This window comes from Chionomys nivalis, chromosome 7 (assembly GCF_950005125.1).
Source record: "Chionomys nivalis chromosome 7, mChiNiv1.1, whole genome shotgun sequence".
Lineage (NCBI taxonomy): Eukaryota > Metazoa > Chordata > Mammalia > Rodentia > Cricetidae > Chionomys > Chionomys nivalis.
This window is the reverse complement of record NC_080092.1, coordinates 31,992,846-32,008,351: the sequence shown is the minus strand read 5'-3', so window position 1 is coordinate 32,008,351 and position 15,506 is coordinate 31,992,846. Positions and strand designations below refer to the sequence as shown.

The 15,506-nt window shown below is 48.3% G+C and overlaps 1 protein-coding gene across 1 annotated transcript in view; it reads right to left on the bottom strand.

The window, feature by feature from the left end:
- Rasgef1c (RasGEF domain family member 1C) overlaps positions 1-15,175 on the bottom strand; it is a 67,680-nt gene extending 52,505 nt beyond the window's left edge. Inside the window, exon 1 of the mRNA XM_057775305.1 lies at positions 15,044-15,175. The gene's annotated coding sequence lies outside the window, so the exon portion shown is untranslated. The remainder of the gene's footprint in view (positions 1-15,043) is intronic.
- Positions 15,176-15,506: the final 331 nt, after the last annotated feature.

Below are 15,506 nucleotides of genomic sequence, written 5' to 3'. Positions count from 1 at the left end.
AGCCTTGTCTGTTATCTTCCCAACCCAGATCTTCATCACTTGGTACAATGGCTACAAAGATTGGTTTTTCATTGCTGTGTAACTAAGAAATACAAATGTGATGATTTAAAAACAAAGTAAACTCATTGTTTCGTAACCTCCCATAGGCTGGGATTCTGGAGCATTGAGTCGGGTCTTCTGCTCACGTGCTCAGCGGACTGATGTTAGGAGGTTGGTGTGGTACTTCCAAAACGTCCTCCCCAGTGTAACTGAGAGGTGGGGGGCCCTTTCAGAGCTGGTGGGGCTGTGAGGTGGGTGGGTGCCCTTCTCACAGGACTAAGTTAGTTACCACAGCAGTGGCTTGCTGTAAAGTAAGTGTCTTGACTTCTGCCTCTTTCCGGTATTCTTACTAACCTGCTTTCTGCTGTGAGCCATCACAGCCCCAGACCCTCCCTGATATCTCAGCAGATCACGGCACCTCGCCATGAACATCCAGCTCCTGGAACTGAGAGCTGAAGTAAATCTCTTTTATTGATAACATTTCCCGCTTTGGGTATTGGGATACAGCAACAGAAACAGGACCAGTGATGCTCGCTCTCTCCCCTACAGCAGACCCTCTGCTCAGCTTACCAGCTATGGCGAGAACTCATTCTCTGACAGCTGGAAATCCAAGGTCCTTGGCTCTAAGCAGGCTCCTGTTGCCCACGTACCATGTTTCCAAGACAGAAAAGAGAATGTTCGGAAGTTTCAGGTCTGTTCTCTCAAGGGTTTACCTGATTCTGTCTGTTGCCCCTTTTATTAATTCAAAGCAAACCAACTACTGACCTTGACATTGGCAGAACCCGCAGGCCACATACTGTACCTAATAGTCGAATATCTCAACACATGCCGAGGCATCTGATGCATTTGTCATGGGGGTAGGGGCCTTTTTTTCTTTTCTTTTCTTTTGTTCCATTGCTAGGGATCAAATCCAGAGCCATGGTAGAAGCCCTAATTCCTTGAGGCAGCAATTTTTTTTTGTCTATTTAAAAAAGATTTTTTAAAAAAAATTGTGTTGGGGGGCATCTACAGAGATCAGAATAGAGCATTGGATCCCCTGAAGCTTGATTTACAGGTGGCTTTGAGCTGCCCCAAATGGATGCTAGGAACTGAACTCTGGTTCTCTGCAAAAGCACTGTCGCTCTTAACCACTGTCTGCTGAGCCAAGGACCACCATAGAATTCCATGATAAAGAAAATGGGGTATATCTATACAATGAAATACTAATCAACAGTTAAGAGGCAGAAACTCTTGATACACATAAGAATGTGAACACAGTAGTCCTCTTTTATATACGATTTTTCTTACTGCAGTTTTAGTTATCCATAATCAACCATGATCTAAAAAATAGTAAATGAAAAATTCCATAAATAAATTATCCATAGCATTTTATTTGTGAAGCCCATGCTGGGCATTATGGTTAAATCTTGTACCATTTCCATTCAGTGTTGCCTGGGACATGAACCCTGCCGTGATGCCTTTGAGGTGAACCCATGCTGTAGATGCTACCACCCATTGGTTACTTAGTAGCCATTTCAGCTGTCTCAACTGTTGTCCATACAATGCTTCTATTACCAGTTTCTGACATCTAATGGGAGTCTTGGAGCAGACTCCTTGTGATAATGGGACAGTAGGGAGCTTACAGGAAGCAGTAGGAATACTTCCACAAATGCTCTTTGTTGAAATATGTCATGAGAACCCATCGCATGCTAATATTATAACTGTTGTTAAAAGGTTTGTAAGTCTGATGTAGGATAGAATTTGAAAACTTTAAATTTGGTATATTTTAGCCGGGCGGTGGTGGCGCACACCTTTAATCCCAGCACTCGGGAGGCAGAGGCAGGCGGATCTCTGTGAGTTCTAGGCCAGCCTGGTCTACAAGAGCTAGTTCCAGGACAGGCTCCAAAGCCACAGAGAAACCCTGTCTCGAAAAATCAAAAAAAAAATTTGTATATTTTACATGCATTGGTGTTTTGCCTGCATACATGTCTGTGTGAGGGTGTTGGATTCTCTGCAACTGGAGTTACAGACAGTTTGAGCTGCCATGTGGGTGCTGGGAATTGAAGCTGGGTTCTCTGGGAGAGCAGCCAGTGCTCTTTACTGCTGAGCCATCTCTCTGGTCCCAGAATTTGAGAGTTTTAAAATATGTTTTCAACTATAATTTTTATGAAATCCAAATGCAGATCAATTGTTTCTGATGAAAACAGCCTTAGAACAGGGAGGTACCACACACACACACACACACACACACACACACCACATCTGACTTTTTCAGTGTCTTCAAAGAGATCTAAAGTAAATCCTTACTGGTTTTTATACTGGTTTTATGTTGGGTGATAACTTCTTGACTATATACCAGTTTAAATAAATATATTATTAATTATATTTTTTAAAATATTTACTTAAACCTGGGTGTGGTGACACACACCTTTTAATCCTGGTACTCAGGAGGCAGAGGCAGGTAGATCTCAGAGTTCGAGCAAGTTCTAGAATAGCCAGATTCTATACAGAAAAACTCTGTCTCAAAAAACCAAAAAAAAATTAAAATAGTTATATCTGTGTATGGTGTGTAAATACATGTTCACATGTGTGTTCATATGGTGTGTGTATATACATGTTCATGTATGTGTGTGCATAGGCAGCCAGAGGTTGATGCTTGGTGTCTTCCTTAACACTCTTTAGATACTGAAGCAGGGTCTCTAACTTGAACCCAGGACTCGCCTGTTAAGTTAGTGCAGGTATCCAGCCTAAGGTTCTCTTCTCTCTGCCTCTCCAGAGCTGCCATTACTATCAGGCTTCCATGCCCACCACCATTTCTGTGGGGGCTGAGGATCAGAACTCAGGGTCTCATGCTGGCTTGACCAGTGCCTTATTCACTGAGTCTTTTCCTCAGACCTCAGGTTTCCTTGTTCATTAAGCTACTAGAAAAGTTCAAGTCACCCATGGGCTCCACTTGCTGTTTCCACGACTATTAGCCCTGTAGGTCTAACCACTGTTGAGGGGAGGCATTGTATAGGGGATAGACAGATGGATTAAATGACCTCCCAAGAATACAGACAACCAAATCCAGTGGACTAGATACCAAAGACAAAATGGAAAAGAGACTTCAGAGTTATAAAAAGCCAAGGCCACATGGGGAATCTGAATCCTTCCCCACTGGAATAAATCACCTGCAAAAAGGCATTAGGGGGCTGGAGAGATGGCTCAATGGGTCCAATGCTCGCTGTGAAGTGTGAACTGATTCTGAATCCCCAGAACCCATGTAAAGAGCTGGGCATGGTAGCACACATCTGTGATCCTGGCGTTTCTACTGCAAGATGGCAAGTGGAGGCAGGAGAGTCTCCAGGAAGCTGAGGGACAGCTAGCCTGCTGTACTAGGCACTGAATGACCCAGGAAAAAAACCCATCTCAAACAGACGGAAGGCCAGGCGAACACTGGAGGTTGCCCTCTGACCTCTGCATGCGTGCCATGGCATGTGTGTTCTCATTTTCACACACAGGATACACACACATACACACACACACACACACACACACCAGAAAGATTTCAAACTTCATTTTGAAGTAACTGGGGCAAGACTGCCATGGTTTGAGTGTGATCTGCTCCCAAGGGTAATTTTTCAGAAACAAATCCCTAAAGTCATGTGTGGATGTTATTTGAGAATTGGGGCCTTTGAGAGGTCGTTAGGGTTAGATGAGATGATGAAGGTGGCCCCATGGTGGTAGTAGTGTCTCTAAGGAGAGAGGAGGAGGGACCCAAGTTGGCACAGTTGCTCTACCTTCCATGAGAAACCCTTGCAGTTCTGGAGAGAAGACCCTCACACAACACCAGCTGGTGCCAACCCCATGCTTTGGGTTTCCCAGCCTCCAGAGCCATGAGCCAAATAAACTTTTAGTCATTATGTGCTATACTATCTGATCTTAGGTGTTGTGTTACAGAAATACAATATTATTAAATTATTCCCAATGTTAATAAATTATTACCACTTTCAAGAAGTACATCAAGAGTACTAAGGTTATGAAAATGCAGTTGCTGTATACCCAAAGATACATATTAGAGGCGTAAGAGGACTTGAAATGGGGCCTTAGATTTGCTTTAAGGAGCTAAGTGGAGGCCAGGTGGTGGTGGCGCACACCTTTAATCCCAGCACTCGGGAGCAAAGGCAGGCAGATCTCTGTGAGTTAGAGGCCAGCCTGATCTACTAACTAGAACAATTCAGGGAAGGTAAGTGGAGGACTTTGAGGGATGGCCCAGTCAGTAAAGTGCTCATAACAAAGACCTGACTTCAGATGCCCAGCATCCACATAAGACCCCACCAGAAGAGATGATGTGTGCCTGTGACCCCAGAACTGGGGAAGCAGAGCCAGGAGGATGGCTGGGATTCAATGGCCAGGCAGTGCAGCTGAGGTGTGAGACCCAGGTTCAGTGCAAGACACTGTCTCACGAAATAGGTGGAGACTGATAGAGATACCCAGCTCAAACCCTGGCCTCTTCATGCGCACATATGCACAAACATCCATGCACACACATCACACACACACACACACACACACACACACACACACACACACACTAGAAGGCAAGCTGGGAGCTGATGCCTATCGGAGCTGGGGGATGGGAACAGTGTGACTTCTATTCAACCTATTTTCTCCATGTTTTTGAAATTCTCTGTAGGAAAAGATTGGGGGAAAGCGAGGAGGGTCTATGACTTTCTTCCTGGAAGTCTTGGCTGTCCTTGATGCGGTGTGATGACCTTGGATTTTGACAGGCAGACCTGCTGGGTCCTGGCCCCTGTCTGAGCTGGGGAAAAGACAGTGGTGGGCAGGGACGCTAGGCTCCCCGTTGCTCTCTCTTCTCATTAAGGTGAGTGGCAGACCTGCTGATCACATTCATTATGTGAAATGCGCCTCTGTCAACGACTCCGCACATGAAATTGGTTACGGCACAATAACCTAATTTGTTCCTCCTTCTTAGACTTGCTGTTTGCAAAACAGAAGTACATTTTCCCTGTGAACGTTTCAGAGCAGCAACCCGAGGCATTTGGCGCCCCGTCCATCACCTGGAGTGCTATACAATTTGGCTGTGCTCGTGCCCAAACATCTGTTTGCAAACCACAGGCCACTGGGGACCTGCAATTCCTGTGTCCCGTCCCCCCCCCCCCCGAGCAGCTGTGGCACACTCTGTCATCTCAGCCTCTTTAAGCCTTTCCCGCAATCTGCCTTGCACAAGCTCACCAGACCTCCGTGTGTGCCATTTTTTATCCTTAAAGGGCTTGTCAGAAGAGACCCGCTGCCAGAAACACTAAGCTGGAGAAAGCCCTGGTGTGGTCCAGATACGGCCAATTCCCAAATGGCTGGTGGGTGCTGCTGCCAGACACCGAGGTGCTGGGAAGTTAAATCATTTGATGGAAATCTCTCACCAGTAGAGAGCAAATCCCTTGAACTGACCTCTGAGGACTCAGGGCCAGTCCAACTATCTCCAACCTGTAAACAGAGCGGTCAGGTTCTGGGAACTGAGTGAAACCTGTCTTTCCAGGCATGTCCCCAGTCTGTTGTGGCTCAGAGCCTCAGGCCCTACCTCTGGCTTCTCTATCAGCCCCTCTTGTGCGTGGAGTTTGTTGGTCTTTGGCAAAGTGGGGTGTCTGGTTAATGAGCACCAAAATACGGTGGGTTGGCGGGAAAAGACGGCCAGTGTTCTATAGCACAGTGGGGTCACTCAGTCTACAACAATTAGTTTAGCAAGCCTCAGTGGCCAGAGAGGAGGGGTTTGAAGGATTCCAGGATGAAGAAATGATTACACCAAAGAGAGAAAGGAGAAGCCCAAGTCTAATCACTGCACACTGTCTGTGCGCACGGCAGTTTAGTGTTGCATTCCATAAATAAATACCAATGAACCTGTCTAAAATAAATACTTTAAAGTCAGAAAAGAAAGAAGGCTCAGAACACCCTGAACATTTGCTATACCACCTCACCCCAGGCATTCAGGGTGGTGATGATAGAGCCGTCCAGGGCTCGATACGGAGTGGGTACCCATACAGGGTCTTCCATGCTGGGATCTAACCATCATTCCTTCTGTCCCCAGATGCACATGTTTGCTTTGACAACTGATTGACTTTTAAGGATGGCTTGAAGCATCATTTTCCCACATCAGCTCCCATTATGTTGACCTCCATTTTAACACACACACACACGTGCTCACACACACATGTGCACACATACACATGTGCTCTCACACACACACACACACATACACCTACTGCAAAAAGGCACAGTGACCATGTGGCTTCATTAGTCAATGGTGTCCGAAGTGAGAACAGCCCATGGAGAGCATGGCAAGCCACTGTAGGGACTCATCTCAATATTTTGTTATATACCGAAAGTCCAAAGTGTAGACTCCTCCAAAATCCAAAGCTTTTTGAGCAAGTGGAAAATTTCACACCTGATGTCACGTGATAGATGCAGCCAAAATGAATGTACACTAAAAATACTGCGTAAAATGACTTTCAGGTTATGTGCATGAGCTGTACGAGAATTTCCTGTTTAGATTTGGATCCTGTTCTCAATATGCCTCATTATGGATACATACATACCGTACCCCCAAAGAAAAGCCCTTAAAACATATAGACTTCAGCTTTTTCAGGCGTCTCGGATAAGGGACGGCCCACCCACGCTTGTTGAAAAAATCACGTTAATATTCTTCATGCATGCGTAGCACTGTCATGAATCACAGGAGCAAATCAGAAACCTGGAGGACTCTGGCCATCCCGGCAGCCATCGCCATTAGTCATTGTCCTAGTTAGGGTTTCTACTGCGGCGATGAAACACCATGACCACAGAGGAAGTTAGGGAGGAAAGGGTTTGTCCAGCTTACACTGCCACACTGCTGTCCATCACCAAAGGAAGTCAGGACGGGAGCTCAAACGGGCCAGGAACCTGGAGGCAGAAGCTAACGCAGAGGCCATGGAGGGTGCTGCTTCCGGGCTCGCTCCGCCTGCTTTCTTATAGAATCCAGGACCACCAGCCCAGGGATGGCACCACCCACCAAGGGCTGGGCCCTCCCCCACCAATCTCTAAGAAAATGCCTCAAAGCTGGATCTTATGGAGGCTTTTTCTCAATTAAGGTTCCCCTTCTCAGATAACTCTAGTTGGTGTGTCAAGCTGACATAAGACTAGCCAATACAGTTATCTATGTGATCTAAAACATATGATATTAAAATTTTACATTATTAGATAAAATTAATTATTAATTATTATGGTGTGTATCCATGTGCATACACGTGTGTGCATGTGTAGAGGCCAGAAGCAGATACTGACCGTCTTCCTCTATTGCTCTTTGCCCTATTCCCTTGGGAAAGGGTTTTTCAGTGAACTTGAAACTGTCTGGCTGATGAGCTCCCTGAGATACACCTGTCTGCACCCTGAAATACTGTGGTTACGGGTGTGCCAGCCACACCTGGCTATGTTGGGGACTCAGTGCTAGGGACTTAATCCTTACACAGCAAGTACTCTCACCCACTGAGCCATCTGCCCAGCCCCTATTAAAGCACATTTTATAAATACAAATTACAAATATTTACGGCAAATGACATGCTGTTTGATAGAGGTATGACAGGATCAAGCGAATAGTGTGTTTTGGTGTATGGAGCTTTGAAGATGTATTTATCAAACATTTTCCCTCAGGAGTAGGCATCCCTCAGCACTACATTGTATGGCTGACTTTTGCATCTTACAAAAATGGTGTCATCCTGCATGCTATATTCTTTCCTGTAGCACAATGCATGTGCAATTACATTGCCTCCAGTTGTTGCTATGGAGAGCGGGGTCCTGCAAGTCACACACGCACAGTTCTCCCGTGGACAGACACAGCGGGGGCAGGACCCCTGCTTTGCCAGTATACACAGCAAGGATCAATTGCACTAAGTGATTCTACAAACTGGTTACAGAAATCCACACCCCTACCTCAAGACGCTGAAGGTCTCTCACCCACATCCTTGCTGGTATTTAAGTTGCTAGATGTTTTGATTTTTATTGACAGAATGAAGGTGTTGTGGAATTAATTTCTTAAATATTTGGTAGAATTCACTGTAGAAGGCTCATGGGCCTGACATTTTCTGTATAGTAAGAATTTTAATGATAAATTCAATTTCTTTAATAATAAAAATAGCATCGGGCAGGTTTTCTTTCTCCTGTTACTTTTGATAGCTGCAACTTCAAAATATTTACCTCTTCTAACTTAAGTATCAAAGTCATAGTATATGTCTAAAAAGTCCTTTATTATTCGTGTGTGTGTGTGTGTGTGTGTGTGGAATTTGCAACGATGTCCCCATTTTCATTCTTGACATCGGTGACCTGTTCTCTCTCTCTCTCTCTCTCTCTCTCTCTCTCTCTCTCTCTCTGTGTGTGTGTGTGTGTGTGTGTGTGTGTTTCCTTGGTCAGTCTGGCTAGGAATTGACTAACTTTATTAACCTTTTCCCTACCCTTTGTTTCCACCTTCATACATACCCATTCTCATAACTTACTGCTCACAAGGACCTGGCAGCCTGCATAGTGCACAGTAGGGAGCGGGTGCCCGACAAGCGCTACTGCAAAGTAATACTTAGCTATAAACACTCCCAAGTATGACTCTGGTTTCCTAAGACCCAGCATCCACACCAATCATACAGCCAGATGCTGTTGGCTGGAGGCTGGCACTGATGGGGCTCTCTTCAAATCTATAATGTGGTCAGCTGTTAGTCAACAATATCCTGCCAACCCTCCTTAATCTCCTCAGGACCATGGTACATCTCCTAGAGGCTCAACCTGACCGCGACATGAAGAGTTTTCTTAAACACCCAGGAGTCCCCATGCTTGCAAATGCACACCCTTGGGAATGACTCAACAGCCGCTGGGTGCAGGGGAGCACTGACCCTGAGACAGCAGGAGAGACTGTGATAGAGTCCAGGGTGCTGGTCAGAGCAGTGGTGGCTTCAGGCGGTGGACACAGAGCGAACAGGAAGCCTTAGCATAGCTACTTCCTCTTACACCCCTCCCTAGTCCTTCTGGGGAGTTTACATTCCCTTGCTACTGCTTGGCATTCGAAATCCTAAAGAGAAGCCCGGTTTACCCGGTTACCATGCTCACTGCTGACGGTCTTTCGTCAGATCTGCAGACCCTCCAACGCCCGATGCCCTGTGCAATCGCCCTCAGATGCATCAACAAACACACAGTACAGCTAGAGCTACTGCTCCCACGAAGGTGAAGGATAAAAAGGATGTCAGAGCCTCCTGCCCCCATCCTCCTTCTCTTCCCTAGGAAGGCTCTTCGGGACTAGGGGAGTCTGGATGGAGCTTTGAGGAGGCGGCTTTCCGTAATCTTTAGGAATTGCTTTGAATAAGCCTGATTCCTTGGTGCTAATGCATGCCTCTTGGATGTTGGCTTTCAAGCGGCGGACCTATTCCAGTAACAGTCTCAACTCGTTCAGTAAAAACCCTGAGCCATGAGACACGGCAAATACTCCAACTGTTTCATAAACTGGTACATTTTGACAGTACACCACTCATTTTGACGTTTCCCCAAGTACCAAGGCTGGTGACATCTCCGAGTACCCATAACAACATCTTATCGGGTTTAAGAAAGAAATTCAAGTACTTTACAACTGGTCGATCAGTCCTTTAAGCATCAGGAGCAGAGAAAGAAAAAAACCAAGAAGCACCAGCCACACGTTCTTCTTAAAGAACCTGTCAGAAGCTGAGCTTGGTCCAAGAAAGGACACCTTCTAGCAAAATAGACACGAGCAAGCTGAAATCCAGCACCACAGCGGCCAGTCTCTGTAGCATCGTCCAGCATCCCTCTCTTGTGAATCACACTCTGGAAAGAAGATAGGAGCTTTCCCTGTGCTCGAACTGGTGAACTACATCAAAGGTTAGAGAAAATTGCGTCCGTGATCATGTGACGTCAGCCTTTTGCCAAGCTATGTTACAATGTTGCCCTGTAGTCCTTCTTCACCAACTGAGTGGAATAAGCGGTCATGGTGGAGACTCCCACATGACAAAGAACTGGAGGTGGCCCCTGGACACTGGAGGTGACCACTGAGGGTTGAAAGTGTCCTCCCAAGTCTGTTGACTTCATCCCCCAATGCAGCAATGTTAAGGGGGGTGGCTAAGGAGAGGCAATGAGGCCACAGGGGTGACATTCTGGCCAGCACCCACACTGAGGCAGCCATGAGTGATAAGGAGCACATGCGCTGGTCCACTCGCTGCTAACACGCCTTCACACAGCAGCCGCTAAGCAGTATAACCAGAGTAAAGTGGAAGGCCAGACACGTGGGACTGGTCTCAGGAATGCAGGGATGGCTGAGGACTAAGATTCAGATGTATTTACCTCACCTTTGTCCCAGACCAGACATTAGGGAATCCGCTAACACAGCTCACTGTCCTAACGGTGCCAAGGAGAAACAACATATTGCTAGGTGGATACACATGCTTTAGTAAAAACACACACTTCCAGTAAGATTGGGATGAATGGATGATACGCCATGACACAGTGTCAATGTGTCCGCCAAGGGCCTTGTGTCAGAAACTTTACATTCAGTGCTACAGTGTACAGAAATAGGAACCAGAGGCTGGGTGGGCATGGTGGCACATATCTTTCATCCCAGCATGTGGGAGGCAGAGGCAGATGAATCTCGTTGAGTTTGAGGCCAGCCTGGTCTACATATTGAGTTCCAGGTCAGCCAGGGGTACTTAGTGAGACCCTATCTTTAAACAAAAATGAGGTAGGAGACCTAAATAAAAAGCCATGGGTGTTCAGCTCTTTCAAATGAACTGTCGTTTTTGTAGGATGGGTTAGTGGGTCATTAGAAAAGTCAGCTTGGCTGCCCCCCCCACCACTCCCATGGGATAACCTCACAGATGTCGTCCCTTAATTGAGGGCTTCTCAGCCTTCAGACCATAAACCAAAGAACAGCCACTGTTTACAGTTCACTTGGTGTTTGGTAACTCTGTTTACAGGAGCAGAAAACGGACTAAGACATTCTCTTCATATCTCCGTTCCTGCCTCCCCTGAAGTCTGCATCTCTGCCAGCCTTAGAGCAAGGTAAAGATGCCCATGGCATCCAATATGTAATACTGAATCAGAGGGATTTATGTTGTTCATGTGTTTGTATGTGTACACGCCATATGAGTGCAGGTGCTTGCAGAGGTCAGTGAGGACATTGGATCCCCTGGAGCTAGAATTACAGCTGGTTGAGAGCCATCTGCTGTGGGTGCTGGGAACCCAGCTTGGGTCCTCTGGAAGAAAGGAGGAACTCTTAACCACTGTGCCATCTCTCCAGCTCCCACTGACAGAAGTTAGCTAATTTAATTAGATGAAAGTAATAAATTACCAAAGATTAGTAAGGAAAAGCAACACTGATGAGTTTGTAGTTGACAGAACACCCAAGCTATCTTCAAACAATTACAAAACAAATCGGATACAGCAGAAGAACACACCATGTGCAGAGATAAAAACCATTTAGGAGATACAACCGGAGGAAGGAACTTACAACAAGCCGGGTGAAATGCGAACACCCTGTACACGGATGGCTTCACCTGCGGACATGATCTTGCGACAGAAAAACACCTGATTCCTATCACTGCATGAAGCGCTCAGCACCAGAAGCTCAGATGGAAATATAGCTGAGAAGAAAATGAAGTCGGTGACGGGTTTACCTTCCAAGCACAGGGACCCAAGTTTGATCCTTGGAACTCACATCTTTTTTAAACCAAGCATGACGGCTTGTGCCTTTAATCCCAATACTAGGGAGGCAGGGATGGGGCAGACAGATCCTTGGGGATCAATGACCAGACAACTCAGCTTAGCTGACAAGCCCCAGGCCTGTCTCAAGAACAGTAAGATGGAGGATTCCTGAGGAATAGCACCCAAGGTTGTCCTCTGGCTCACACAGGCACACACATATACACCTGCACACAAGGACATGTGCACATGTGTGAACACACCAATATGATCCAATTCCAAATACCATCAACACCATGGAATAGCTAGAAATACTTTGAAAAAAAGTGACAGTGTCGGGCGGTGGTGGCGCACGCCTTTAATCCCAGCACTCAGCAGGCAGAAGCAGGAGGATCTCTGTGAGTTTGAGGCCAGCTTGGTCTACAGAGTGAGTTCCAGGACAGCCAGGACTCTTTCACAGAGAAACCCTGTCTCAAACACAACAACAACAACAACAACAACAACAACAACAACGTGACAGCAATTAACCCTATCAGACACAGAAACACTGAGGGGAGACTTTTGTTCAACTGCTCTCCGTATACCATGCTCTGAGTACAATTTTTCTTCCCTTTAAATAAAGATAAACCAAGTAAACAAATACCTTAATTAATTACCTAAAGATAAATACAGGCTCACAAATGCCTGTAAGTCTAGCTTCAAGGGATTCAGCACCCTCTTTTGACCTCCACATCTGCACATCCACAAACAGACACATGCACAACACACACACACATACACATAAAAATAAATCTTTAAAAAAGACTGAGGGGGGGGAAGGAAATCAAAAGCCTGGAATCAAATTCAAAGGTCCACCCACTGAACACAAATTGAAGGAACTAGGGCCACACAGTAAAGTAGTGTGTAGTCGTGAAGAGCCACCAGAACGGTCTCTACAGATTGTGCAGAGCTCATTTTAGGAGGAATTTTTGTCACAATACAAAGGGGATGTAACATACCCTAATATAATGTATAAATGGCTTGTTCGATAAAAGGAAACATGGTCAGGTAATCTAGGAGCTGTTTAAAATGGTTACCTCTGATGAGGAAAGGGACAAAGACACAGGGACAAAACTGTGTCTCTAAATAACTTATAAATATAGCTTTTGTATAGTTGTGCCCTTTGAGCCATAAAAATATTTTACAGTTTCAAAAATAAAATTGTATCACGAAGACCAAGGATGTGCACAAACGGGCCGAATGCAACGAGAAACTCACAAAACCAACGCTGGATCAGACTGAAACAATGCTCAGAGCTCTGGGTGCACACCCAAAGACATCGGACACTTAATATAGAGGTTTGGGGTTGGTACTGGTTTACACATTTAATTCTGGAATGATCTCTGTGTGTTCCAGGATGTACCAAATGATCAATGTAGTGATGATTTGAGAATCAGGTTCTCACTGTGAGGAAAAAAAAGACGGAAATATTCATTTCTACTCTGTAAGATGCTTTGGTTGGGGCCACCTGACAACTCAATAACACCAGGGTGGCCATGGGCACACCTAACCTAGATGGTGGTTTCTAGGCCCCTCAATTCTCACTTAAAAGGGAACCGACCGACTCTAGTTTTGGTCCAAGTACAAATGTGAGCACTGGACCAGCACTCCAAGATACCTAAAGACAAGTGAGATGGTCCCAGAGGCTGGGTCTAGTCCGAACACCCAGCATCTCATTGGACTTCTGCAACCCCGCCCACAGTCAGGCGCCACCTGCTGGACCGGAGTGGGACAGCACTTGAAAGAAAGCCAGGCTCCTTTTCCACCTGAGTTCCTCAACTCACCGTCCTGGCCTCTTCATGGCTCTGGTTTTCCCAGGACAAAGTCCTTGGAGTGGCTATACCACCAGGGGTGGATTGCACAGCCCGACATCTCGACAGCTCTGATCCTCTGGTCCAGTCTGCGTTCTCTCTGTCTGACTACCCCTGCAAACCTCTTCACCCACCATTCAGCCTTTCCGTCTACTATTCAAACTCCAGCTGTCTGCAGGCTTCCCACGGCGCCCAGAACATCCAAGCCCTAGTTCGTGTCTCCGAGGTATCTGGTTCCAAGTCCTTCCCATCCCTCACCTGTACTCGCCCCAGGGTTGCTTCACCTGTTCAGCCCCTGTGCTGACTTTTCCGTGGGTTCCACTCTTTGTTTACAGCATAAGGGTCTCTAGCCAGGGACAGACACCTCTGGCCAGGCCCAGGCTCTGCCCCGCTACCTGTCCCTCTCCAGCCCATGACCCCATTTAATCGTCTTCCTGGAAATGATATTCTGAAACGGCCTCAGGTTTTCCCTTGGTAGCTAACTCGTGCTGTGCTATGCCCTCTCACACCAGCGTGGGCACAGGGTTCAGGGCAAGGGAGCCGGCAGCACACAGTAAGTGTCGGCGAACACAGCATCCTCAGGGCACCTGGCGAGGTGGCTGAAGTACTGGGGTAGGAGCCTGGAACCTCACCTTTGTCACTTCATGGCCCTGAGACAGGACCAATGAGTCTGTTTACTTGACTGTGAAGTGGAAACACAGCTCTGGTCATCAGGTGAGACTCTCCAGGACCCCTCTCGTACTCTCTTACCTGTCCTACAGCCACAGTTGGGGCGCAGGGGACTCATCACCTAAGCTGCTGGGTAGACAGCAGGGTTGAGAGCACCCACCTCTCTCCAGGGCTTCTCTGTCTGCAGCCGTAAGCCTGCCCCCTGCCATTGCCTGAGGGACACACCCGGAGCCCCAGCAAATGCCACCACCCTACAGCCCCTATGACTGGCACGCTGGTCTTCTGATTCCCAGAAGGCCAAGGACCTTCTCATCCTTCACATGCACATCGCGGGTCAACCTTGCTGTGCCCGTTTCATAGTTAGAGAAACTGAGGCCCATGTGGGTGGAGATTCTGGGCCCAGACTGGAATTTTCTGCCACTAGCAGGTGCAGGGAGGTGGTCTCCCAGCAGGGGCTGGGGGGCGTGCCCTTCGCTGGGCCCCGGGATCCAGCCGCTGCTGGGCATCTCCATCTCGGGACCTCACGGCCGTCCGGCGCCCTCAGGAGGTTGGGGGGGGGGCTCCGTGCCGCTCGGCCCCGCGCCGTCCACCTCCACGCCACGCGCGCCATGGCTCCGGCCACGCGCACTGTCACCCGCGCGCACCTTGCCCCGGGTCAGTCCTGCGCGTGCCCGCCCTCGGCCCGATCCGCCGTCCCCGCCCACACCGCTGCCTTGCTCCACGCGCGGACCTCGCCGCGCCCCGCACGCCCTTGTCCGTAGCACAGGTGTCCCGCACGACCGCGCGTCACTCACCGGCTCCCGGCGCTCCGGCAGCCCGGGCCCGGCCCATCGGCAGCGCCCGCCGCGCCCGCCGCAGCCGCTGCACCGTGAACCGGGCGCTGCCCGCCCGCTCGCCCGCAGCCCGCCGCGATCCCGCGCGCAGCCCGCCCGTGCGCCTGGCCGGAGCCGTGCGGAGCCCCCTCGCGGCCGCACGGAGAAGCGCGGGTGGAGCCGCCCGCGTCCGCGCTAAGCAGCGCTCCCGGCTGCCCTCCCAGTCGGATCTGCGTGCTGCCTTGCCCGTCAAGCCTCTTTTCTGCTCCCAGCCCTCGAGGTCGGGGTCAAATGTCCAGGCCTGCGCTTGGGAAACCCCAATGGGGTTCGCCTCCCATGGGCTAAAACTGCCGCTGAGGTACCCTCCCGAGCCTGCTCCCTGAGGCCTCTGCACTCAGACTGCCCCCTGGACAGACCTCTTCACTTCACCAGCTTCCGGCATCCT